The sequence below is a fragment of the Triturus cristatus genome, chromosome 8 (genome assembly GCF_964204655.1).
Source record: "Triturus cristatus chromosome 8, aTriCri1.1, whole genome shotgun sequence".
Classification (NCBI taxonomy): Eukaryota; Metazoa; Chordata; class Amphibia; order Caudata; family Salamandridae; genus Triturus; species Triturus cristatus.
Genome location: NC_140591.1, coordinates 151,675,551 through 151,701,417, shown reverse-complemented (window position 1 = coordinate 151,701,417; position 25,867 = coordinate 151,675,551). Strand labels below are relative to the sequence as shown.

At 43.9% G+C, this 25,867-nt stretch overlaps 1 protein-coding gene across 4 annotated transcripts in view; it reads left to right on the top strand.

The window, feature by feature from the left end:
- Positions 1-25,867, top strand: part of BCL9 (BCL9 transcription coactivator) — a 685,736-nt gene that overhangs the window by 314,773 nt on the left and 345,096 nt on the right. Inside the window, exon 1 of one of the 4 annotated variants that reach the window (XM_085621189.1) lies at positions 2,266-2,462. The exons of 2 other annotated variants lie outside the window; for them this stretch is intronic. The gene's annotated coding sequence lies outside the window, so the exon portion shown is untranslated. Of the gene's footprint in view, positions 1-2,265; positions 2,463-25,867 lie in introns of those variants that run through there. One more of the 4 variants, XM_085621191.1, reaches the window with a different exon arrangement.

Sequence of the window (25,867 nt, the reverse complement as noted above, 5' to 3'; positions counted from 1 at the left end):
CTGAACTATGGTAATTCTATTTTAGATAGTCTATTTATTTACTCCAAAGACAGACGTTTTGGGCATTGCTGTTTCCCTCATCAAGCACAAGGAGTACAGGGTCCCCAGTTCGGAAAAGATGCAATTTGCATTTGTGTTAATTTTCTATGTCATTGAGAGGGTTTGTTTGTTTCAAGTAAATGTGTGGATTATGAGAATATGGTGTCTAGTAAATGTATTTTATTGTAATGGGTGTCTCTACAGGCTTAAGTACTTGGAAAATGATGGAGGGAAAGTCAGAAATGTGTTCCCATAGAATGACATACGTTCAGTACAAACTTTCTGACTTCTGAGGAAATCACAAAGGATTCATGGATTGCTTCTGGAAGTTCACGCCATTTGCAGATTTCAAGGAGTACGCATGTGCATAACATAGGTGGAAAATGGGGAATTCTGCATACAGAAATGTGATGCAGATGAGCATTTGCGCATTTACCCGTTTGTCTGTTTCTCCAGGGTGTTAATGTATGTTTCTCCGCAGAGAAATCACTTTTCCGTACACCTTTGTTAAATATAGGAGTTTGTCTCTATTCACTGTGTGGAACTTACCTGCAACGTATAAGTGATAAACCTTGAAAAAAAATGTTGGCTGTCACCTAGATTTGCACATAGTACATGCCTGGAATACCCAGTAACGCATCCCTCAATTTGTGAACGTGCAAATTCCACTGTCTCTTCATGCTGTCAATCTTGCCCATTGTGAATATAGAAAGCTTAAAGGGAGTGAGGTTGGCTAAAGGAGCACAAACAGCTGCAAATTTACAAATCATGTTTTCAGATGAATGTATTATTTTAATGCATGTGGTTACTTAACACCTATAGGTATTAAACGGTGGGTCAATAAATGTGAAATTGTATTAGTTGCAATTCAATTTTTCACTGACTAGAAAATAAATAGTGAATAAACACCAATAAGAAGAGAGAAAAATAAACCTGGCTAAAAGCATGATGATGTTGAAGGAACGCTTCTTTACGTAAGAGGCCCAAGCTACGTTTCAGGAGTGCAGGTCCCCCACTCGTCAAGAGGCCCCACATTCAGGCTTCTTCTTATGTAGATATATAAAAAGCTGTTTACAAACCTTTCACCTTTTCAATGATGTTTGCTCAAGGCCGCGAAAATTCTCAATGGTTCGCGGCGGTAGCGGGAGAGGCCCAAGGGTGGAAATTTTGCAACAGTTGCTAATTTTAAAAGTGGTTACCAAATAGCTCCTTGGCATAACAGTATTGTCTCTACGACCTCTGACACGGGGGCAGGGATGCCATCATTGTGTGGAAATCAAACCATTTTGCCACAAAAGTGCTTTCAAAGTTCTGCTGATTTGTTTTAAGCAGTATTTGTAGACTCGAAGGATATGCATCTCACAAGATGCTTCAGCACAAGCACAGAAACTGACGACTTAAGGTGTGCAATATTTCCTAGTTCATTTTATGCTCTGTTAAAAAAAACGGTTGTCAGTTTCTAAAACAGTTCGGACATCCATAGCTCGTAAGTTGGCACCCATTATATTTTAAGAAAAAAATACCCGCGTTTATGGATGTTTACTTATTTTTACTTCGGAATGTCATTTAAAGTTTTTTGGGGTAAAATATGGGCCCTCGCTTCTTTAATATACTGCCAAGAAAGAAAGCAAGGTTTTGAAATTACTTAGATAGAAATATAAAGTTGCTAATTGTGAAAACGTCGTAAAGGTTTCATAGTCATACATTCTGTGAGAATAACATGCCGTTCTGGTTGGCGAGAAATATAATCTCAGTAACATGTTGTTTGCAAGGAGTGATTTTATTCGTTAGGAGGGGCGGTAGTTTGGGCAGGCCTGCGTTCCTTTACAAAAGCGATGTTAACAGCAATGCCTGGGCCCAGCTCTAGAAACAGGTAATCCGAGCCACTGCCAAACACGCCGAGGCACTGTGTCTTTAAGAGCGGCATAGGCGGAGGCTGAGAGTGGAGCCGAAAGGGGAGGTACCATGTCTGGTTAAGGGGGGGGGGGGTTAGGTAGCCGCTGCCCCCATCGTTAAGGGGAGGTGGGAAAGATGACACCTTCACGGGGAGCCTCCCCCCGTCGTCAGAGGCAGGGAGGGTTTTCCCAGGCAGATATTCACCGATACTGACGCCCACGGACACAACGCGTACAGTAGGTGGGCGTAGCTCCTTTAAGAGAAAGGGGCGGATGTTCTTCGATGCTAAAGCAGGCCGAAGGGAGAACGAGAAGGAAAAGGGGAGGTACCATTCGTAGAGCCGGAAAGGGGGAGGACCGACAGGACAATGGAGCTTCTGTGTGGCTGCGGGAGATTAAAGCCACCGCCGGGAGACGCCGACTCGCGCTGCCGGGTGTGAGGTCGGCTTGGAGTGGAGAGAGGGCCGGTTCGGCCGGTCCTGAATCGGACTCCCCTCTCCGCATTTGTCTTTCGAGGGTCCCGAGGCGGTAAGTGGCGGTTGGTGTCGCGCGCAGGCAGTTGGTTGGTGGGATTCCGCTTGGGCTCTGTCCTCGCGCCGGTTGCCTTTCTCGCTCTCAGTGACGCTCGGCGCGAGCGTGTCAGGGAGAGGGGGAAGGGGACCGGCATAGGAGGGGACCTACAACATCAGGGGCGACATGGGTGGATACTGGTGGCGCCATCTGGGGAGGGCCATTAGCCTTGAACGGCCCCCGCGGCCCAAGAAAGTTTTGGCCTCAGCGCTGCTGGAATCTGGCGAGTTGAGTCCTGAGAAGCGCTGTCCGCGTGAGAAGCCCTGTGGATGTGAGGGGACTCCGGGGCAAGGGCTGATTAGCTTGGGGATCTTGTCATGTTTCGAGGGGGCGATCACACCCATGGGATGCAGGGTTGCGAGTAGTAGGGTGTGAGGGGCGAAACATTCCTATGGGGCTGGAGTATTTGGAAGGGTATTATGGGTAATTTTGAGTCAAGGATCTGATAAATGAGATTGTGCACTTTTGGAGTAGGTGCTCCTTGCTGTTGGATGGGGACACTCGGAACCTCTCATCCGTTTCCCCCTTGTAGACTCGGTGGTTTAGATTTTCCCAGAAGGGTTGACGTTTACCCAAGGTCTCGTTGGGGAGACACAGGATAACCGCCCCCTGCAAGGGAGTGCTTGGTGCGTTCTTGCTTGTAGTGTTGGTAATTATGGCCTTCTGTGGTTGCTCTGATGTGGGGGGGGGGGGATTATCTTCTTATTTCCTATTTGGGGCAAGGTTTCTGGAGGGGTTGAGGACGTAGTGGACATTATGTTTTAAAAAAAAATTGAAATCCCAGATAGTCGTTGTTTACTATGTATCTTTACCAGGGTTTAGGATACAGTTCATGATGTCTTTTGCGGGAGGCATGTGGGAACTGTGCTTGTCAATTGAGGTGACTATTTTTGCAAGTTTTATACGGTGTGTGCTTGTGTAGTTCATACATGGAGGGGTGAATAAGGTACTTGGATTCTACTTTTTTTCTAAAGTTTTAAAAATATTTCTTTATATATTCAGATATTTCCCAAAACAGACCATGGCGGCTTTTTAAATCCGTGCCATGCTTTAGATGTGTGTGTGTATACTAGACTCGACAAAGATCATACAAGTGGGGTAAGAATGGAAAAGAAAGTGTTGAGAAATTTGTTAGGTGAGATTTCAGGAAACGTTGAAATAATATGGATTTAAACTAACTGATGAATATAAATGCTGGTATGTTGTTCCATATTTTGGGAGCAAAAACGATTGCTCGGAAAATGAGTGATTGTCTTGCTTCTGACAGTACAGGAACCCACAGAGCTGGTCCGTTTCTGTGAGAGATACTGGGGGAGTATTCAGTTGTAGTGCCTTCACTTACTAAATCTAGAACAACATCAACGGTTCAGTGGGTCTCATTTGATTACCAAAACAAGGCTGTTCACTCAATGAACACCTGTAATTCAAGTACTTATTTAGAAAACCTAAAGAACAATATTTCCCTTCTGGTACATGCAATGTCCGTTGTGTATGTGTGTTCTTCTAATCTTCAGATAGTTTGTAAATTACATTGGTGCAGTGCTGATAGGTACAGTGGTGTGAACAGTAAAACATAATATATATATATATATATATATATATATATATACACACACAGATATCCCAAATCTATATATATATATATACACAGATATCCCAAATCTATAAATGTACTCAATCAATAGATACTTTATTTGGTTACCTAACAACCACAAAAGTACATCACATGCATAAAACCAAATATAAAGTAAATTTAATCATAAATACACATCTTTAATATTTAAATACTCTGAAAGGGTTCAATTTAAAAGGCCTTTGCATATTTACAGCTGCTTAAACGTTTTTTCCTACTTCTGAGGGCACCCACCAAAAATGCTTGCCACATTAAAGCAAATATTGGGGGACTTAAACATTTGAAGGTGGATCAGGGCTTGCTTTACTTGCCAAAATCCCCTCCCTCTGAGAAACAGTGAAATAGACCATTGTCTAAAGGTCTGGTAACGATCACAGAAAAATATAAAGTGCACTGGGCCATATTATCAAGGAACGGCGATAATGGGCTTGATAATATGCCCTTGTGAATTCCCATAGAAGCCCAGGTTCTGGTGTGAACCTGGGCTTCTATGGGAATTCTCAAGGGCATATCAAGCCCATTATCGCCGCTTTAGCGGCAGTTTCCTGCCGCTAAAGCGGCGATAATGTTATCGCAGTTCCCTGATAATATGGCCCACTGTATCTTGGACCGATAAGTTATCACAAGAGCATGGTTCTTGGTCCTCCACTTTATGCTGGCCTTGTGGTTCTGCTAAAATCCAGTGGAAAAATGTAAATCTAAAACTGGTTAAAAGAAAGCAGTGATGGGTGATACAACCGTGATTAAGAAGGGTTCCATAAAAACATCTGTTTTTAGGGGTATATGGGCCCGGACTGTGGGTTTTAAAACTTTTCTTCTCTGTCTGCTTTAACTCTTGTCGTCATAAATGGCTTTTTAATCCATGACCAATCTTTTTTGGTGATCATCTCCGGAGCCCCATATAACTCTGGACACCCCAGTTTTTCCAGCCAAACTTTAATATAGATAAGCCACGGGATAGTATGACCTTCATCCAGGGAGATACAATCTTTTATGATGCCCTAGCTCGGTGCTTGACCAAATTGTGAGTCAATAAGCTAGGAGTACACATTTCAGTACAAAATCTGTATTCTAGGCTAGATTGAATCATCAGTCAACAATCCCTAACAAATTTCGACCCACTTCAAGACCAGCATTAGTGCTGTGAGGCTTTATTTGGTAGACCATTGAGAAGAACATTTGATAGTTAAGGCAGGACATGAGGGGTTTCGCATCAGTTTTAGGTAATTTATGTATTAGATAAAGTTTGCAGTTAAATAGATCTCATTTGAAACAAGCATTTGCAATGCAATAGGTCTCGCAACTGCGAGTTTTGGAGCTATTGGTATTGTAAATGACAATGCTTTTAATGTATTCACAAGCATCAGACATCCACAAGCATCAGACATCCACAAGCATCAGACATCCACAAGCACCAGACATCATGCACCAGGCATCATGCACCAGGCATCATGCACCAGGCATCATGCACCAGGCATCATGCACCAGGCATCATGCACCAGGCATCATGCACCAGACATCATGCATGAGACCGCATCGGGCACCCACAAGCATCGGGCACCCACAAGCATCGGGCACCCACAAGCATCGGGCACCAGGCATCGACAAGCATCGGGCACCCACAAGCATCGGGCACCAAGCATCGACAGGCATCGGCAGGCATCGACAAGCATCGGCAGGCATCGACAAGCATCGGCAGGCATCGACAAGCATCGGCAGGCATCGACAAGCATCGGCAGGCATCGACAAGCATCGGCAGGCATCGGCAAGCATCGGCAGGCATCGGCAGGCATCGGCAGGCATCGGCAGGCATCGGCAGGCATCGGCAAGCATCGGCAAGCATCGGCAAGCATCGGCAAGCATCGGCAAGCATCGGCAGGCATCGGCAAGCATCGGCAGGCATCGGCAGGCATCGGCAAGCATCGGCAGGCATCCGCCAGCATCAGACATCCGCCAGCATCAGACATCCGCCAGCATCAGACATCCGCCAGCATCAGACATCCGCCAGCATCAGACATCCGCCAGCATCAGACATCCGCCAGCATCAGACATCCGCCAGCATCAGACATCCGCCAGCATCAGACATCCGCCAGCATCAGACATCCGCCAGCATCAGACATCCGCCAGCATCAGACAGTGTGCTCAGTTGTATTATGTCCGCTGGAATAATAGCAAAGTAAACAAAGCAAAGTACGAACTTGTACTACAAACAGTATGTGCGCTGCTATTAATATAAAGCTTAGCGTGCAGCGCAGTTATGTGCTCATGGCAACCTAAAAACAAAAATGTAAAAAGACCGCGCTCTGTTGGCATTAAATAATGTTAAAGACGTACATCGTAAAGCCCTTCGCTCTGAAAATAAAGAAACCCATTTCGAACATGCAGGCTTTTGTAAGCACATGATAACGTGAATGTTTAAAAAGACGAACAAGACAAGCCTGGCGGAGCGTGGCGCGCGCGCTTGGCGGGGGAGCGCATTCCAGGCGGGTGAGCGGACCCTTTGAAGTACGATGCCAAACGGATTGCACGATGCACGTGATTGTGCGCGTGCTCGCCATGCAATCCGCTTTTGGGAGCCCCTTACTAGAGTCTCGCTGGGCGATCGCTTACGTGATAGCCAGGCGACACCTAAAAAGCACGTTTGACAGGATTTTTGATGTGGGCTCTAGTTGAAATGTTTGGTCTGTTGATACCTAGGAATTTGGCACATTCAGCAATTTGAGGTTGAGAGCCCATAGATAAGATTGTATTTAACTAATAAGCTTATGTGGGTGTATGGTTTTGAAGAGAGAAAAAAATATTTTTTTTCATTTCATTATAATTGTTGACCTTTTCACTGTTTTTGAATGTTGGATAGATGGGATTAAACGATTTTATGATTAGCTTCAGCAGAGATTTTGAGGCATAGCTGGGTATTCTCTCTTCTGTGATAATACCGAACTCCTATCTTGGTTACAAGTGCCCCAAGTGTTCAGTATTGAAATGTAAGGGTGCCAATATTGAGCACTAGGATATGGTAGATATCACAGGGGTCTGTTTGGATAGAAACTCCCCATCAGTGCTTTTGTACATGGCATGGTAAGCACTGTATCTATTAGTGTGGCAATGGACCATGTATGTCCTCTGTTGCTACAAAGCAGTGGACAGTGGTGGATGCAGAGTCACTATTGTACGGCCGTATACACAGTATCTTGTCTAAATTATGCCCTGTTTCTCAATTTAGTTTACCCTGTCATGGAGCAAGCATGGTAACCTGTCTTTGTCTTAAGCAAGATATCATTGTATCCTGTGTCTTGGTGGCATTTCTCACCATGAACTTGTGGTAGTGTCGTAGAATGAATGCCATACAATACTTTCCTGCAGGTACAATATTGTAGGATCATCCTGATGTCACAAAGGATTGCTTTACAGCAGTTGGTTATTTGCGCTCTCTGGTTAGTTTTAGCATCACTAGTAATCCCCTTAAGTGGATCATTTCACAACATTGTGGGTAAAAGTATAAATTGTTTTTCCGAATTAGATGTTTCATTAGATAGATATTACTGTATGACTATTTGTTTGCTTCAAACAGTGTAACTATTGATGTGCTTGTTGTTAACCTGGGTATGTAGGAGTGGTTGTGGAAGAACATTCCAGATGCATGCTCTGTTTTCTCCTATTGACTGGAGCTTTGGAAAATGGGTGTTGCCATAATTTGCTGTAGTTAAGCCTAAACTTTTAGCTTGAAGTGGTGATTGGTACCAATGGATTTCCAGGATCTGGACAGTAGAATATCTAAGATGGGGAAGCTGCCCTGGTGGGATACTAATTGCAGTATGTTTTCACGTTTCCAGTTAAAATGCCCCTTTTGCACCCACAAATATTTACACTTGAATACCGATGTTGTTAAGTCCATATTCTGCCTGTTGTTGGCAGTCATCATCTGTTCATGGCGATTCTTTTCTGATAACTGAGATTTTGTAACTTAGGTTGGCATTTGCTACAAGCAAAGTATCTTTTTCGACCTCTGAAAATTGACTGACACCAACATGTGCCCCTTTTTCCTTCAAGTTAGGTGTGGAACTCATTTGTGGGCTTACCCACTGGGTATCACATGGTGCATTTTGACCGTTGTGGATGTTTTTAAGTCTTACTAGGGAGTGGATTGACTAAGGCAGCGGTTCCCAACCTGTAGTCTGCGGAGCCCCAGGGGCCCGTGACACATTCCCAGGGTGTCCGCAGGCGCAAGCACCCGATTTGTGCTCGAACGGCTGTGCTGGTATATTCGCTACAAATTCGGTGGCAATGTTGATCACTCGATAATCCCACCGACCTCTTCAAAATAGTCCCGCCCGCGCATTTTAAGGGGCGGGCGTAAATAAAAGGCAAAGGGCGCCCATACACTAAACTAACATGGTGCTGTGTTATCATTCATGTGTGTCATGCTAAGTAGGCCATCTGTCCCCACCGAATCCAAGCCTGCGATGAGTTCCACAGCAGTACCCAATTGGATTCAGGTTTGCCCGTCACCCGATAGTGTGAGTATTCAAGCTTAGTGCGAGGGGACAGGTTTGCTTAATAAATTCACCATGGAGTCCCTCAGACCCGACAAGGTGCATTTAGACTGCCCTCCTCATAGGTACACTGTACTTATGTCCTATACATGTATGCAGCGAGAACTGATTTGTCTTGGATCCCTGGCCTATATTACATCATTCAATTTTTTTTTTATTGTGTTGTTGGAATCACGACCTTATTGACACTGCAGATCCCGTTTGGGCATCATGCCTGCTCCTGCCCATGCACACCAGTATCTTTTTTAATTTAGATTGTACATGAAGGAACAGCTGTCTTTTTGTGTTAATATTCTATTTACCCCACTTTCAGTGGATATTGGGTATTCCCCTTGTTGGTTGAGATCCATTCTAGAATGGTCAGGCATGGAGTTTTTGGGCCACCTCCTCTTTTCAACCGTCTGCACATATGTTTTCTTTGATGGTCTGTGTTTCAGAGTTTATCTTGTGCTGGTGTCACCAAGTTTGCATAAATAACTCACTGTGAAGCCTCCCCCCCCCCCCGACCTGACAAGGCACATGTACACTAACCTCTTTTTAGGTACATTGTACTTACGGCCACGTCACTTGGCTAGTACGCTTAAAACGTGAAGGCACTTCTAACGTGTACTTCAGGTGTTTGCTGTGCACACACCCAAGATTGTGTGTGTTTGATTAACTTTAGATTATTCAGGCATCTGAAATAAACTCCCAGCACTTCAAAAGTGCATCCACAACTAAGTGTTGTATGTATTTAGTTCTTTCAAGTATACAGGCACTTGCAGTGACCTCTTGTACAGGTACTTTTGAACTTTGCATTTAAATTTTTTGTACAAAACTTGAAGCGACCTTCCAGCACTTAAAATGTACAAGCCCATATAAACTAGCTCTTGGGCGAGGAGTGTACAGGCCAAAAGGAAGTGGCCTCTTAGTGTTTAAAATGCACACAATGCTTAAAAAGTACAGGCATGTCACACACACCCCTTTTGAGCTGAAACCGATATACAGGTACGTCTATTACGGCCTCTTGACGCTGTAAACTCCCTGACCTGTCTAAACTGCCCTTTGTGTATGCTGTTATTGCCCATCTGATTATTTGCCCATCACTGTAGTGGTCAGGCCTTGGGTAGCACTGGCATTAAGAACCCAGGCTAGTTTTCCCTGGTACACTCGTGCCATTTACATAGCAGATCTAAAAAAAATAATGGTCACGGGGATGTAATCTGAGGAAATGCACCTTTTTAATTGCAGTTTTAACAAGCATTTGCAATGCAATAGGTCTTGCATTTGCAAGAGTTTGAGCTATTGGAATTGTAAATGACAATGCCTTTTATGTGTTTTGAAAAGCTGCAAGCGGCGCGTAAACACACACTTTGTACTTCTAGTCCTCGCTTACGAGAAGCAAGGATGGCAGTAAAAGAGGCTCAGTTATTGCCAGCCTTGCATCTCGTAAGCAAGGACTAGAATAAGTAAAAAGTGCGCACTCGCGGGTTTTCAAAACACACAAATAAAATGCATTATCATTTGCAAAGCCAATAGTTCAAACTCACACAAATGCGAGCCCTATTGCATTGCAAATACTTGTTATATATAAGAAAGTGGAGACAAGGTCCCCACTCCCAGCATTGGCAGCCATCCTATATTGGCCAGCCTTTCAATGGGCTGCGGGTATACAGACTCAAAATACATGAGAAAACTTCTTCCTCCAATCGGATTTGAGTAGTTTATAACATGTGGGTCCATAAACTCAGGTTTGCCGACCATCTGTGGATGAACGATCCAGGTATCTAACTTGATTGAAAGGTCAAATTAATTTCAAGCCCTCCCGAGGCACTTTTCCAAAGCTAATTTCCCACTCCGTTTAATCAACATTGAAAACTCAAACCCCTCACTAGAATTTTAGAAGACACAGATGTTAGTTCCCATTTCGGACCTTCTCTCTTACCATTGTCACAAAAACTTTCGATTCATTCACGGGAGCTCAAACACTGTCCAGATAGTTTTAGCGCTCCCAGCACCAGAAAGAGGAAGTGCATTAGGATCTATACAGACTCCTCCATTCATCCACCAAACCTTCAACAGGAAGGGCATCCAGACATCAAGGAACACAAAGGAACTGCGGCCCGTGCCTGTCTCAACAACCATTTGCAATACGCTGTACGCGTGCATATCGCTTGTCCGGGCGTGTGTGTGCGCACGCCTGTCCGGGCGCATGCACATCTCTAGTATCCCCGTAGCGAGCGCGGCATGAGACGTGCATACGCGTGCAGAATTCCTGTCCTCTGCACGCGTGCGTGCACATGGCTTGTCACCCTTCCACTGACAAACCGACAATAGGTTTCACCAAGGCACGAGCAACGCATGCGCTGCATCGCTAGGCGAGACCTAACAATTGGTTTGAATTGGTTGGACACTCCTGGTTTTTGGCTCGGCTGAGGCGATAAGGGCCAGATCTGTGATTTTAAATGTATTTGTTTTCTGTGGCACTATAGTAGTGCTCTTTGTGGCTATGCAGCTAGCCAGTGTGCACAGTAGCAGTGATCTGTGCAGCCGTGGGTAACCAATGTGCAATGTAGCAGTGCTTTTTGTTGCCCTGCTGATAGCCAGTGTGCACTGTAGAAGTGCTCTGGGTAGCTACGTATCTCTAACCAATGTGCACTGTAACAGTGATATGTGGGGCCACACAGGTATCCAATGCACGGTATGGTAGTAGTAGTGGCATCTGTGGCTAATAGCCAATATGCGACGTAACAGTGCTGTGAGTGTCCAGGCGTTACAGCGCGTTGTGTGGGCATGAAGCAAGCCAATGTGCAATGTAGTGTTGCTCTGTGTCTGGTATACCTTGATAACAAATGAGAAGTTGAGCAGGGGTCTGTGTGTCTTTGCAATGTAGGAGTGAACCGGATGGACAAGCAGCACCATAGGTGCTTATTGCTTCTAATGTTTGAAACTTAATTCCTACAAATTGCTTGGGGGGGGTCCCTTGCTTCCAGTAGTGATTCAGAAGGAGATCCTTGGGGGTCAAAAGGTTGGGAACCACTGGACTAAGGTATCCTTTCTGCTGCTGTCTGGCAAGTTAATGAAGGAATTATTGGTGACCTTTTTAGGTATTACATGTGTAGAGCTGCTTTGCCTCCATTTTATTCATCTAGTCTAAAGTATACAGTTGATCCCGCCTAAGGCTTGAAGTTGACCTCCAGCATTTTATCGTATGTGGGAATACTTATTTGGTATCCATTGTCAACTTGCTCTTTGAAGTGCTCTGCTGTCAAAGGGACCATAAATGCGCTATGTGGAAAAAAAAATTAAATTGTGTGGTTCTATGCAGACCACAGTGTAGATGTAGCATGCTTGCCGTGTGACCTCTTGGCACTTTTTATTAGCCCTGTTTTTTGTCAAGAATGTATAATGCCCTTTCAGTAGATACTGCTTTAGCGAGCTGTACAGGCAACACAAAAAGATGATGGACGGAATGTTGAACATCGTCAATCATTCACCCCCAATCATAGATCTGGGGTGAATCAATCATTTTTTGCTCCCCATTCCAGCCCAGTTTGGACCCAGCCTTGTGCAGATCAGATTTGACCCCGTTTCCCATGGGAACTGCCTAGCCTGAACTTCCAGGCCAGGCCCTCACTGGACCGTAGAAAAAGCATCCTGAGACTGGTTCTGGGTATCGCCACTCATCAACCAGGCTAGCTTGGATCCGGTGGTATAGTGAGCACGAGACCCATGTCTAGTCATACCCTTCCCATTTAGGGCGACTGTAGCAAACAAAAAGGTAATGGATGGAATGCTGAGAATTGTCAAACATTGACAGAGTCCTCGTATGACAGATCTTTTGACAGGTGGGGCATTTAAAGGATTTTGGATGTATAACTATTGCAGATTGATGTTCAGTGCCAGTGGGTGTTTGAATGGACGAGCAGTGGAAGTGGTTGTTTTATATGTTGCCTTCACACCTCTCTTGGCATTCAGCTTGTGTATTTGCCACTTCAGGCTTGTTAGATTGGAGTAGAAAAAGTATAATACATATGGTTTCCAGATTTATAGAGACCAGTTGGTGTTTTTGAAATGAAGATGATTTTGGCTGAATACCCCCATCTCTCAGATTAATTTTAGCTTTGGCTAATGATGAAGAGTTCCACTTGATGAATATTTTCCAACTCAAAACGATAAAGGAAGTTTACATGGTTAATCCCACTTAACTTGCAGGATCGAGCCCCCTCCCCCCCCCCCCCCCCAAAGTTTCATGAACATTGAAGCAGTGAAGTCCAAGAACAGGGAAGAAAGCAGAGCAGTTAAGATGAACCGGGGTCTAGCCCATCTAGCTAGTGCAGATGGATTCTAGGTCCTTTTCTGTACTTTCTGAAGTCTGCAGTAAGAGACACAGATCATTCCGGAGTGCATTCACTGTGGAGGAAAACTCTTGCCAGAAAGATTACCAACAGTGCTAATCCGTAATAGGCGGTCAACTTTAGTTTACTGGGCAGCTGGTGCAGTTATAGTAGATTTAAAATGTTGACTGTCACATAAACATGGAAAGCATTATCAACCATACACTTTTTTTTTTTTTTTTTTTTGTAAACCTGTTTTATTATTTTTTAGCATTGCCCTCGTCTTCCAGTGTGAACCGTCTAGTTTGTTTGCACAGCATTCACATATAGCACCTTTCCTCAAATATTACATGTGCATAACCTACACTATGGTGTGATGTTGTGCAGTCTGGTGTGAGTTGTTAAGAACATTCATATGTTCTTTGAACGATAAACACAATTTGTTGGCTTCATCCTTTACATGAGAGAAGCCAGTTGTTGGAGACATTAAATCTACTGTGATAAATACTGTTGCTTTCAGGCCTAGTGAAAGATGGGCAGTGTAATACAGTAGCCTTTGATTGATTTATCTAAGTTTTTCTCTAGGAAGGCTAATAAAATACGTTATAGCAGTCTATGTGCTGGAGGGTCAAGTTATGGGCAGCATAAAAAAATTAGGGTACAGACCAGGTACTTAACCTCTTCAGTGCCCATGACGAGATAGTCTCGTCATTGAGCACGGTCGCGCTGTGCCCATGACGAGACTCTCGTCATGAACCCCACCCACTAATGTAACGCCCAGCACAGGAGGGGGAAAGGGCGTGGCACAGAAGGGGTTAAGGTGAACTCTGACTAGTTGCCCACTTTCATCTGATTTAGAGAAGTTCTTAAATTAAGACTTTAACCTGTTATAGGGCTATATCTTTAATGCCACAAGTGTTCTGTAGCCATTTGTAGTTGGTATTGTGATCAACTGTACCAAGTGATGTGGACAGTTGACTCATCTCAAGCTTGGTCATGGTACCAAGATTGATCTTAGGGTTATTCGGATTACTATTGGGCTGATTTTAATGGACATATAGGGCCAAAACTTGACTAAAAGTCACTAAAGTTAGAGTTGGGTTCCGCATGTTTTGACAGTTGTTTTGGTAACAGAGTTTCAAGTACCTTCACCACTAGTTGAATACTAAAGATTGGCTCTTTATTTTTCTATGACTGCATTCGGTTACTTCAGCAGTACGGCAGTGGAAGGCCTGCTTGAGATCAAGATGTTGGCTAGCTAGATAATTTTTGTATTGGCGAGGCTGGTAAATTCCTTGAATTGATGGGTTTGGTGCTTAACTGCAGTAAATTAGGAAACTTCATAACAAATAAATCTCCCAAGATGGCCACCAGAGACAAAAGAGCGCAAATGTAACCCAAATATCACCCAGATGTAGCCCACATGTAGCCCAATGACTGAAGTGTGCAAAACACTTATTGTTTGTGTATTTGCAGTATTATATAGTGCAGACTTGTCAGGTATTACATGAGCATTGGTTACATAACACAAGATCAAATTCATTTTGGTTGTAGACATTGGGAGATTAAGTGATTTGACCAGAATCTCAGAATGTTGAGCTGAAGCAGAAACTCCAACCTGGTTCCCCAGTTGCACAGTCTGCAGCTCTGGAAGTAACACCACATCCTCTCGCCAAGGTGCAACATTTAATCAAGTGGTCAACTGGATAAAAAAACATAAAGATTACAAATAATTTAAAAGTTCTTTGTCGCTATTTGAAAACTCAGAAAATATGTCCTCATTTTAGTTTTTTAGAGCACTAACCATAATTTTGATGCAAATAAGACCCTCTCATATATGTAATTTCTAAAGGAAATTCTCTAGGTATTACAGTTTTGATTACATCAAGAAAACGTCAGGCTTTCCACACTTCTGTAATAAATATAGAATGTTAGCAATCTAGTTGTTCATTGGGAAACTGTTGAGAGGCAGAGGCCAGGGGCACGGACTCTGAAAATTGAAGGCAGGTAGGAGAGTGCAGATGCAACTATTTGACCACACTGGGCAGGCAGGAAGGGCAGTGGCAGTACAACAGACTATGGAGGGCAGTGGAAAGGGGGGCAGGGGCAACAAACCAACAATAAAGGACTGGCAAGAAAGGCTGTGGCAATCTAATAGACCATTGTGGGCAGAAGGAAGAGGCAGTGGTAGTACAACCATACATGCCAACAGACCCGTTTCAGCCAGGAAACGTCCAATGTTTTTAAGCGCAAATGGGCTTTATTTGATCTGTCTCCTGTCTACAATCTCCTCTTTTTCAATGTAACTCAAAGGGGAAAATTAATACCCCAGTTTTTTTTCAAAATCTCCCTCTTACCAATTCAAAATGTTCGCAAGCATGGTACATTGGATCATGGTAGGCAGGAGGAATAGGGGTAGGGACATGGACAGGAGCACCAAACTGACCCTACAGGGCAGGCATCCGGGTTAGCAGCAGCACAATACACCACACAGCGCATGCAGGACGGAGTGCAGCACAACAATCCATAGAAAGCAATAGGGAGGGGACAGGACCATGCACATGGACAACAGAGGGGAAAGAGGCAATGGTAGCTAGCTGACCATAATGGACAGACAGGAGTGAAAGCTGCAGCATAACAGACCATAAAGGGCAGGAGGGACGGATCAGGGGCATTACAATGGAACCGACACGCCAGGAGGGAGGGAATAGGGGTCTGCACATGGAAAAAGAGGGCTGGGGGCAGGGCAGGAGCAGCAAGATGACCATGGAGGTCAGGCAGGATGGGCACTAGAAACAAGACACACCATGGAGAGCAACAATGGTTTTGTACGAGTGAAAAGTCCAGCTAACTATAACGCCCCTGAAACCTATGGTTTTTTCAGTAAATATATATATTCACTTTAAAAACCATAGGTTTCACACATGTTATAGTTAGGTGGATATTTCACTCGTAAAAAACCAATGAAATTCCCCCGTTTTAGTTAGTTCAGATAACTATAACTCGCGCGCCCGCAATCCTGCTCATGTCGTCGCATATTACATCACTCATGACATGGTCAGTGGCATCACTCATGACATAATCCTTGTGATTGAGTGGCGGTCGCGCGAGTTATAGTTATCTGAACTAACTTGAACGGGAGAATTTCATTGGTTTTCTACGAGTGAAATATCCACCTAACTATAACATGTGTGAAACCTATGGTTTTTTCAGTGAATTTGTACGGTTTTTTAAATGCTAAGTCAAGTATATATTTTTTAATATATTTATTTTACAATTAACTACGTATTAAATTTTTATTTTTTTAATGGTTTTTTACCGTGTGCGCACCCCCGCGATTTAAAAAAAAAAAAAAAAAAAAAAAAATGTAAATTTTTTTTTTCTGCCTTCGGGGTCCTTCAGGGACCCCCTGACAAAGGCTAGGGGGGTCAGGAACTCTCTACCCTGCCCCCTTTTCACGTTCGCCACTTTCCTTTTTTCACTCTCGCACTGAAAACAAACGAAATGGCGGCCGACACTTCCCGATTTCGACCGATTCGAATGTTGACTGACATGTAACCACCAATCAGAATTACGCTCGCGCACGTTAGGATGCGTGCACGGTGCGCGGCTATAGATATGGATGTGCTTTTAACTGCAATTTCTCAGGAACTACTGAACAGATTGACACCATATATCCAAAAGGCACATGCCTGACCTGAGGACTACCTCTCTGCCAAATTTCAAGTAATTCTGTTTAGCCGTTCGGGCTGTACCTTCGACTAAAGGTCCTATGGGAAAATGCATGGGATAACGCGTTTTGGGACCCCCCTTTTTTCCCGGCCCCCGCTTGACGAATCCCCCCCCACCCCCCCCCCCCCCCCCCCCGAGACTTTCAGGGTAGGAGCCGAGCGGAGCACCCCATTAGTTCTGAAAATTTCACGAAGATTCGTCAACCGGCGCCAAAGTTATTCAAAATAGAATTTTGAGATTTCCTATGGAAACACGGTCCTAACTATAACTATCTACTGGCGACCGCCAGTAGATAATACACATATATATATATATATATATATATATATATATATATATATATATTCACTGAAAAAACCATAGGTTTCAGGGGTGTTATAGTTAGCTGGACTTTTCACTTGTACAAAACCATTGAAATTCCCCCGTTATAGTTAGTTCAGCTAACTATAACTCGCGCGCCCGCAATGCACTGCTGATGACGTCACATATTACATCACTCATGACATGGTCAGTGACATCACTCATGACATCACTGATGACATCTCAAATGACATCACTGATGACATCATCCAGTGAATGTGTGTTTTTCTGAAAATTAAATATGTTTTATATATGTATATCTCAAGGTCGATGGAAGAATAAATGGGTATATAAGTGTCTAAATGGATGATTTGTTTTTGAAAAATTGATTGTGTAACTGACTGATTAAGTGTATCATAGTGAATACATGGCTTAGTGAGTAATGTTTAAATATGTAAATATCTGTATCAGTCTCTCACTTTGTGTATAAGTGGCTGCATGGGTTGGTGAGTAGCTACATGGGTGTCTATATAGGTTATTAGTTGGTTTTTTGAGTATCAGTCTGAGTGTCTGCATGGTTCGGTGGGGGGTATTACGTAGTGCATAGGTGCATGAATGAGTGACTCACTGTTTGTATGGGTTGAACACAGCATGTGTGCAGGACTGTATGGGTGGATGAGTGTGTGTATGGGTGTGTTAGTGAGTGAATGACTGTCTCAATAGTGTCTTTATGAGTAACTACATATGTTTTAAACTAGTATATGTGACTATTGGTGTATATATGTGAGTATATGTGAGAGTGAGAGATTGAAAGAGTTCCTGTATGAATAAGTATGTGTTTCTATAAGTGATTGTTTAAAAGACTAAGTATGTGTAAGTTTCCGTAGAAGTAAGTATGGTGGTGTGTGTATAACTGTATATGCAAGTAAATGTATGTTTGATTCTTTATTAGCATGAGTGACTATGTGTGTGAGTAACTCTATGGATGAGTGGCATTGTGTAACAGGATGTATAGGTGTATGAGTACATATGATGAGTGAGTACATGTATGAGTGACTGTATAGGACTGTTGGTGAATGAGTGGATGTGTATGTGGATCTTAGAATTACTGAAGAGGTTGTTGTAACTGGTATTGGTATGTCCATTGTTTTGAAAATTTTAGTCTCTATTTTTGAATGTGTGTATCAAAGGTTATATTAGGGTGAGAGGAGGTCTGCCACTCTATCACAAGGATGATGTCATCAGTGATGTCATCAGTGATGTCATTTGAGATGTCATCAGTGATGTCATGAGTGATGTCACTGACCATGTCATGAGTGATGTAATATGTGACGTCATCAGCAGTGCATTGCGGGCGCGCGAGTTATAGTTAGCTGAACTAACTATAACGGGGGAATTTCAATGGTTTTGTACAAGTGAAAAGTCCAGCTAACTATAACACCCCTGAAACCTATGGTTTTTTCAGTGAATTTCTGAGGTTTTTTAAATGCTAATTCCTAACTATAACGTGCCTGAAACCTATGGTTTTTTCTGTGAATTTCAAAGGTTTTTTAAATGCTAATTTCTAAATATGCCTACAGAGATAGGACATGTGAAGAAAGAAGAAAAAACGCACAGAAAGAAAAAAAAGAAATGCAGAAAGAAGCAACAGAAGTCCTCAAATACGAAGATAAGTGCAGGAAGAAGGATAACGTGCAGAAAGAACAAAAAGAAGAGCAGAAAGAAGCCTTGTTGCAAAATCATCCTGTACCCTCAACTTTTTCAGACGGATACTGGTGGTAACTGAGTCTGACTAACCAGTCCTAGAGCCAGTGCTGTGTTAAAAGACACTTAGAATACAGTGAAAACACCTACATACACTAGGGAACATTATGCGTTGGGGTCCCCCTGTGATTAGCATGACCTCCTCTGTAAGCCCCTAGTATATAATAGGGCATGGGGATTAAAACTACCTCTTAAAACAGGCCACAGGGCGTTTTTGCACACGTTAACTCAGGCCCCGTCCCCTCCATTCACCACTGTGTAAACACGCCCTGTGTCCATTTTTAGTTGGGAGATTAAGTTCATTTGAATCCTCAGGGTCCCTAGGGTCCAACTAGCCCACTAGGTACCTCCAGTAAGTGCCACAGAGCTGCGTTGCAGGGAGGTGTAAAAAGTGGCACGGCCTGGACCACCTCTCTGCAATGCAGCTCAGTGGCGCTTACTGAAAGCACTTGGTGGGCTAGTTAGCCCCCAGGGGCCCTCAATATTGAAGGGAAATTATATCCCCAATTTAAAACGTGCCATAGTGCGTGTTTGCACACGTCACCTCAGGCCCCGTCCCCTCCCTTCACCACTGTGTAAACGCGCCCTGTGGCTGTTCTAAGTTGAGAGATTAAGTCCCCTTGAATCCTAAGGGTCCCTAGGGTCAAACTAGACCACTAGGTACCTCCAGTAAGCGCCACAGAGCTGCGTTGCAGAGAGGTGTAAAAAGGGGCTTGGCCTCAGAACACCTGGCTGCAGCGCAGCTCCCTGGCGCATACTGGAGATGCCTGTTGGGGGCGCGTTTGCAGAGTGCTGCACGGAAGGGGCATGGCCTCCGGCACGATGCCAGTCTTTTATTTATTTTAGTTTTTTAAGAAGGGGGGCTGTTTGGTTCCCCTTCTTATTCTAATGTATTGGCCCTGATGACCCCATCCCCCAGGGCCAGTCTCCTAATTATATTTTTTTGACCCCAATCCCCAGGGCCGGCCACTGTTTTTTATTATTTTAAAAAAATATATATTCATAGACACACCTAGGACATGCTGGACAAACCGTACGTACCTATCACCATGACGATTTGCGTGATATTCATTAAAAGGCGACTATGCATGCAATGAATCCACGTGGAATGTATTTACACCACTAGTGAAGCTCTGACATGTCCGATGCCCTACCGTGCCTAATCCTGGTAGACACCCTTGTCGTTTATTTATACAAACATGGGTAGCTATTGACGGGCACATTTAATACACATGCACACCAAGCCATTCAAAGGGGATTCGACAAAAATTCGACAAACTATGCAAGAAACCCCCCTCACGGTTAATAAAACACACATCCACTGCCGGATGTGTAATACTTTTTATTTTACTCTCTGGAAAGGGGACGAACATCACTTGAGAGTCACAGCGTGCTCCTGACAGAGCCCAATGCTGTGTTACACCCACCATTGCCTGCCGAGTGCCACACACCTCTGTGTTGTATTCCACTAGCTAGTGCATATGCTATGACACTCTCTAGCCCATGTGCACTGTAACACCACCCCGTGAATATGTCATGCCACACTTGTCTTCGCACGGGTTATATTGCCCCATCTAACGTGCCTTTCTCGATGCCTATGTTATAACGCACAGTGCTATGCCATACATATTACAATCTGGGATCCATATCTTTGTCACAGTACATATGCAACGTTACACTCCCCAGCACATATTTTATATTACAACTTTAGAGACTAGTTAGGTTACACAACACTGCCCTGTGCATATTACACTCCAAGGCGCATATCGCAGAGCACGCGCTAGTGCCTGTGCTATCTCGCGCTCTCCAATGAATCTGTCATTGCGCACAATGTATTGCATATTATATTTCACGCCCGGTTCATCTTATATCACACTTTTTGGTGCATAGTTTAAACCATACACTATATCTAGTTTTCATTTTCAATCGTGCCCTCAGGACTATGTTCTATATAACACTGTGTTCACCTACCCTTTTCACGGGCATTACATTTTGCGATAGGGGGTGGAGGGTCAGGGGGTGTTTCTGCCAAGTGAGCCCGGAGTCACAGTCACAAACGTCCTCTTCTTCCTGAATAAAAGTGAGATTATGCTGCATACTTGTTCATATTTTAAGTAGTTCGCACAGACACAATGTTTTAAAAACAATAAAGTTCCTAATACCCGCCTTCTCTGAACAGTTAGCTTGCTGCCCCATCCCCTTCCTCCCTATCCTCTGTTGTGTGAATCCATGGACTAGCCTCCTCCCTCCTGCCATGCATGGTCTGATGTGCTGCCACTGCCCTCAGTTTAGTATGATGTACCAGTCCACTCCTCCTGCCCTCCATTGCCCAATTCTATGCCCCATCATTGACCTCCTGCTTAAACTCTGTGCTTAGCTTGCTGCCCCTATTCTCCTTCCCCCTGCCCTCCGATGTCTTTGTGCATGCCCCTGCTCCATCCTTTTTGCCCACCATGTCCCATGGACCTGCCACTCCTATCTACTCTGAGTGTTCTGTTGAGCTGCCACTCCCCTCCCACCTGCCTAGCATTGTCAGATGACTGTAACCTGTCCCTGCCACCTCCACCCTGCCTGTCCACATGCCATGCCCCTATCCTCTTCCTCCTGTCCTACATGGTCCATTGTACTGCCACACCCTTCTGCCCTCCCTGGTCTGTTGTGCTGCAACTGCTCCTCCTGCCTGCCCCGTGTGGTCTGTTGTGAGGTCCCTTCCCCTGAACTTTCTTGTCTGTGCACAGGTCCTGACCCTCCCTTCTATCCTCCATCGTCCTTTGTGCATGCCCCTCCACCCTCCTTCTTGCCCATCATAGCCATTGTGCTGCCACTAACCCTCCCACTTGCCATGCATGGTCTTCTGTGCTGCCATGGCCCCTCCCACCTTCCCTGTGTGGTCAGTTAGCTGCCCCTGACCCCCTCCCACCTTCCCTCCATGGTCTGTGTGTATGCCATCACAGTCTCACTGTTGCTCTTCATGGTGTGTCTTGCTTCTAGTGCCCATCCTGCCTGACCTCCATGGCTATCTTGCTGCTCCTGCCCTGCCCCCTTGCCCCCAGCCCTACTCCCTCCCTCCTGGCTTGTCTGTTCCATTGTAATGCGCCTGATCCGTCCCTCCTGCCCTTTATGGTCTGTTATGCTGCAGCTTTCTCTCCTGTCTGTCCATTATGGTCAGCTAGCTACCATTGCCTCTTGCCCCTCTGTTCTCTGTTGTCCATGTGCATGGTCCTGTCCCCTCCCTCTTGCTTTCTATGGATTGTTGTGCTGCACTCCCGTCCTGCATGCCCTGTGTGGTGTATTGTGCTGCTGCAAACCCTGATGCCTGCCCTGCAGGGTCAGTTTGGTGCACTTCTCCATGTCCCTCCTGTCCTCTGTTATCCAAGTCCATGTCCCTATCCCATTTCCTTCCATGATCCAATGTACCATACTTGCGAACATTTTGAACTTGGTAAGAGGGAGATTTTGAAAAAAAACTGGGGTATTGATTTTCCCCTTTGAGTTACATTGAAAAAGAGGAGATTGTAGACAGGAGACAGATCAAATAAAGCCCATTTGAGCTTAAAAACATTGGACGTTTCCTGGCTGAATCGGGTCTGTTGGCATGTATGGTTGTACTACCATTGCCTCTTCCTTCTGCCCACAATGGTCTATTACATTGCCACAGCCTTGAAGGAGGGTAGATTTTGTATCACAGGGGCCCCTGGCCCGTTCTGTCCACACCTGAAGTATGAGACCCTTGTCCTTGCCCTGCCAGCTGCATTTGTAGGCCGTATTAAATTGACCAGCGGGTCCTGTGTTGCTATATAATTATCCTGAGACATCCTTACCACTCAGCCAGCATAAACCCCTGTGTAGGCCCTTCTGTTCAATATGTAGGCCTCTTTGTTAAATTGACCATAGCTCTGCAATTTTAGTGTATAGCAGTCTGAAGGCAGGTCTGCGAGGCCTTCTGATCCAAACTAGTAGCCCCCACCCTACCCGAGTGCTCCGTGCTCGGTATCAAAGTTCAACATCCCCCTGAAGCTGTCGACATACAGTAGGCTGCATCCTGGACTGGTACTTGCTTCCTGGGCAGGTTTCCCGCTTTTAAGGAAGTGGCAACCGCAGAGCGTCAAGTTAGGAGAACTGAGGAGATTTTATACATGAATATATTGAATTCCCGTACAATACCCATTATTTTCTGCTTGCTCTATGGAACTTACGATAAGCGATTGGCCTGAGAGACTGACCTTTTCACCCAGTCCATTGTCAGCATTAAGTGGGTAAATGACGAAATGTCTGGTAAAATCTGCAGACGAAGCTTTTGGGTAGCATACGTAGGTAGATGTACCGTGCAAAGGAGCCCACAAAATGATATAAAAAGGGAGCACCCACAGATATCGACGGACTACCTCGCCGTCTGTATGTAGGTTAACAGGCAGTGCAGGTTTTCCCCAAGAGCTGGGAGCTCTTGTCTTCCTTTGCTTAAAATGTCTTGCTCTGCTTTGCTTGAAGTATCTTATTCTATTTTACCTATATGAAATGTCATGTTATGTTTAACCATTGTTCTCTTTACTTTTGCATTTAAAAGATTTTGTATTGTAATTGCAGGAATGCTTGCTCTAAGAGTAAACGTGAGTGTTCCTAGGTAACATTTTCCTTGGTGTAACTCGTTTCTCATGATGCATTTATAGATGTGTTTTCTCTCTCTCTCTGTCAGTACATTAATTGAGATACAGAGAATATTATGACAGCTGTATGATTATCTGGATTCTGTATTTTGTACTTTATGTCTCTATTCTGCGGTTTCTTTGAAGTTGAATCTTCTCATTAAACTGCCATTGTATTCTGCCTCCAATTCCATGTCTCATATGTCTGTTTTCTTCATTTTTGGAGCAAGCGTTCCTAGGCACCCCGGCTCAAATTAAGGTGCCCCTTTTGTCCCTGACTCACTCTCCTGCTCAGTTCTGTGGTGGCTCCCGGGGATCTGGGGACCGCCCCTAGCTTCCTTGACCCGTAATAGATCTTCCCTCCAACAGCCTCTCTTGCAAGTCCTGTATTGTTGGTTTGTTGCCCCTGCCCCCCTTTCCACTGCCCTCCATAGTCTGTTGTGCTTCCACGGCCCTTACTGCCTGCTCAGTGTGGTTAAATTGTTGCCTTTGCACCCTCCTACCTGCCTTCAATTTTCAGAGTCCGTGCCCCTGGCCTCTGCCTCTCAACAGTATCCTAATGAACAACTAGATTGCTAACATTCTATATTTATTACAAAAGTGTGGAACGCCTGACATCATCTTGATGTAATCAAAACTGTAATACCTAGAGCATTTCCTTTAGAAATTACATATATGAGAGGGTCTTATTGGCATCAAAATTATGGTTAGTGCTCTAAAAGACTAAAATAAGGACATATTTTCTGAGTTTTCAAATAGCGACAAAGCACTTTTAAATTATTTGTTATCTTTATGTTTTTTTATCCAGTTGACCACTTGATTAAATGTTGCACTTAGGGGAGAGGATGTGGTGTTACTTCCAGAACTGCAGACTTTGCAACTGGGGAACCAGGTTGCAGTTTCTGCTTCAGCTCGACATTCTGTGATTCTGGTCAAATCACTTAGTCTCCCCATGTCTACAACCAAAATGAATTTGTTCTTGTGTGATGTAACCAATGCTCATGTAAAGCACTCCAATACCTGACAAGTCTGCACTATATAACACTGCAAAAACACAAAATAATAAGTGTTTTGCACACTTCTGTCATTGGGCTATATTTGGGCTACATCTGGGTGATTTTGGGCTACATTTGGGCTCTTTTGTCTCCGGTGGCCATCTTGGGAGATTTATTTGTTATGAAGTTTCCTAATTTCCTCATGTACTGCAGTCTCCTCAGTAGGAAATGTTTTTTACTTTGATTCCATCATGAAGGTATTCAGATATGTCACACATTTGCCATAAATTCTGAATGTTAGCACTCTAGTTGCTCATTAGATCACTGTAGTAAAACTACTGCACCATGGAAGTCTGCTCCTGGTATTAAAAGTGCATGTTTCAGTCTGCATGTCAGAATGTTTTAATGAAATAGAAGAGGATTTGAGAAGTCACTCAAAATGTGCCCTCATTTTCTTTCTTCAGCATTAATCATAATTTCTATGGCAAAATGAACCTCCTCATTGTGTTCCTTTTTAAATTAAATGTTTTAAGTGTTACCAGTTTATTCCAATCAAGATGGCTTCAGGTGTGCCATACTTTTGTCATAATGAAGACAGTAAGCGCTCTAGTTGTTTTTAAGAACATTCTGGGACATTCTGTCATTGGGCTATACTTGGGCTACATCTGGGTGATATTTGGGCTACATTTGGGCTCTTTTGTCTCTGGTGGCCATCTTGGGAGACTTATTTGTTATGAAGTTTCCTAATTTCCTCATTTACTGCAGTCTCCTCAGTAGGAAATACTTTCAGTTTTTTACTTTGATTCCATCAAGAAGGCATTCAGATGTGTCACACATTTGCCATAAATTCAGAATGTTAGCACTCTTTTTGCTCATTAGATCACTGTAGTAAAGCTACTGCTCACCAGGGAAAACTGCTGCTGGTATTGAAAGTGCATGTTTCAGTCTGCATGTCAGAATTTTTTAATGAAATAGAAGAGGATTTGAGAAGTCACTCAAAATGTGCCCTAATTTTTCTTTCTGCAGCACTAATCATACTTTTTATGGAAAAATGAACCCCCTCATTTTGTTCCTTTTTAAATTAAATGTTTTAAGAGTTACCACTTTAATCCAAGCAAGATGGCTTCAGGTGTGCCATACGTTTATCATAAGTAGGACTGTTAGCGCTCTAGTAGTTCTTTGGAACACTCTGGGAAGCTGCAGTAGAACACAAAGGAATCAACTGACAGTCTCTGCCCTTGTTGGATGTACATGTTTTACTGAGAATGTCAGACTTCATTCTCACATGACTGAGAAAGATAATGTGAATTTACAGAAAATAAGCTCTCAGTTTAGCCTATAGATCACCTTCCAAACCTCTGTGGTAAAAGCATGAGGAAATATTTTTCTCTCAATCATGATATCCCAGCAGAAGGCTTTTTCACATG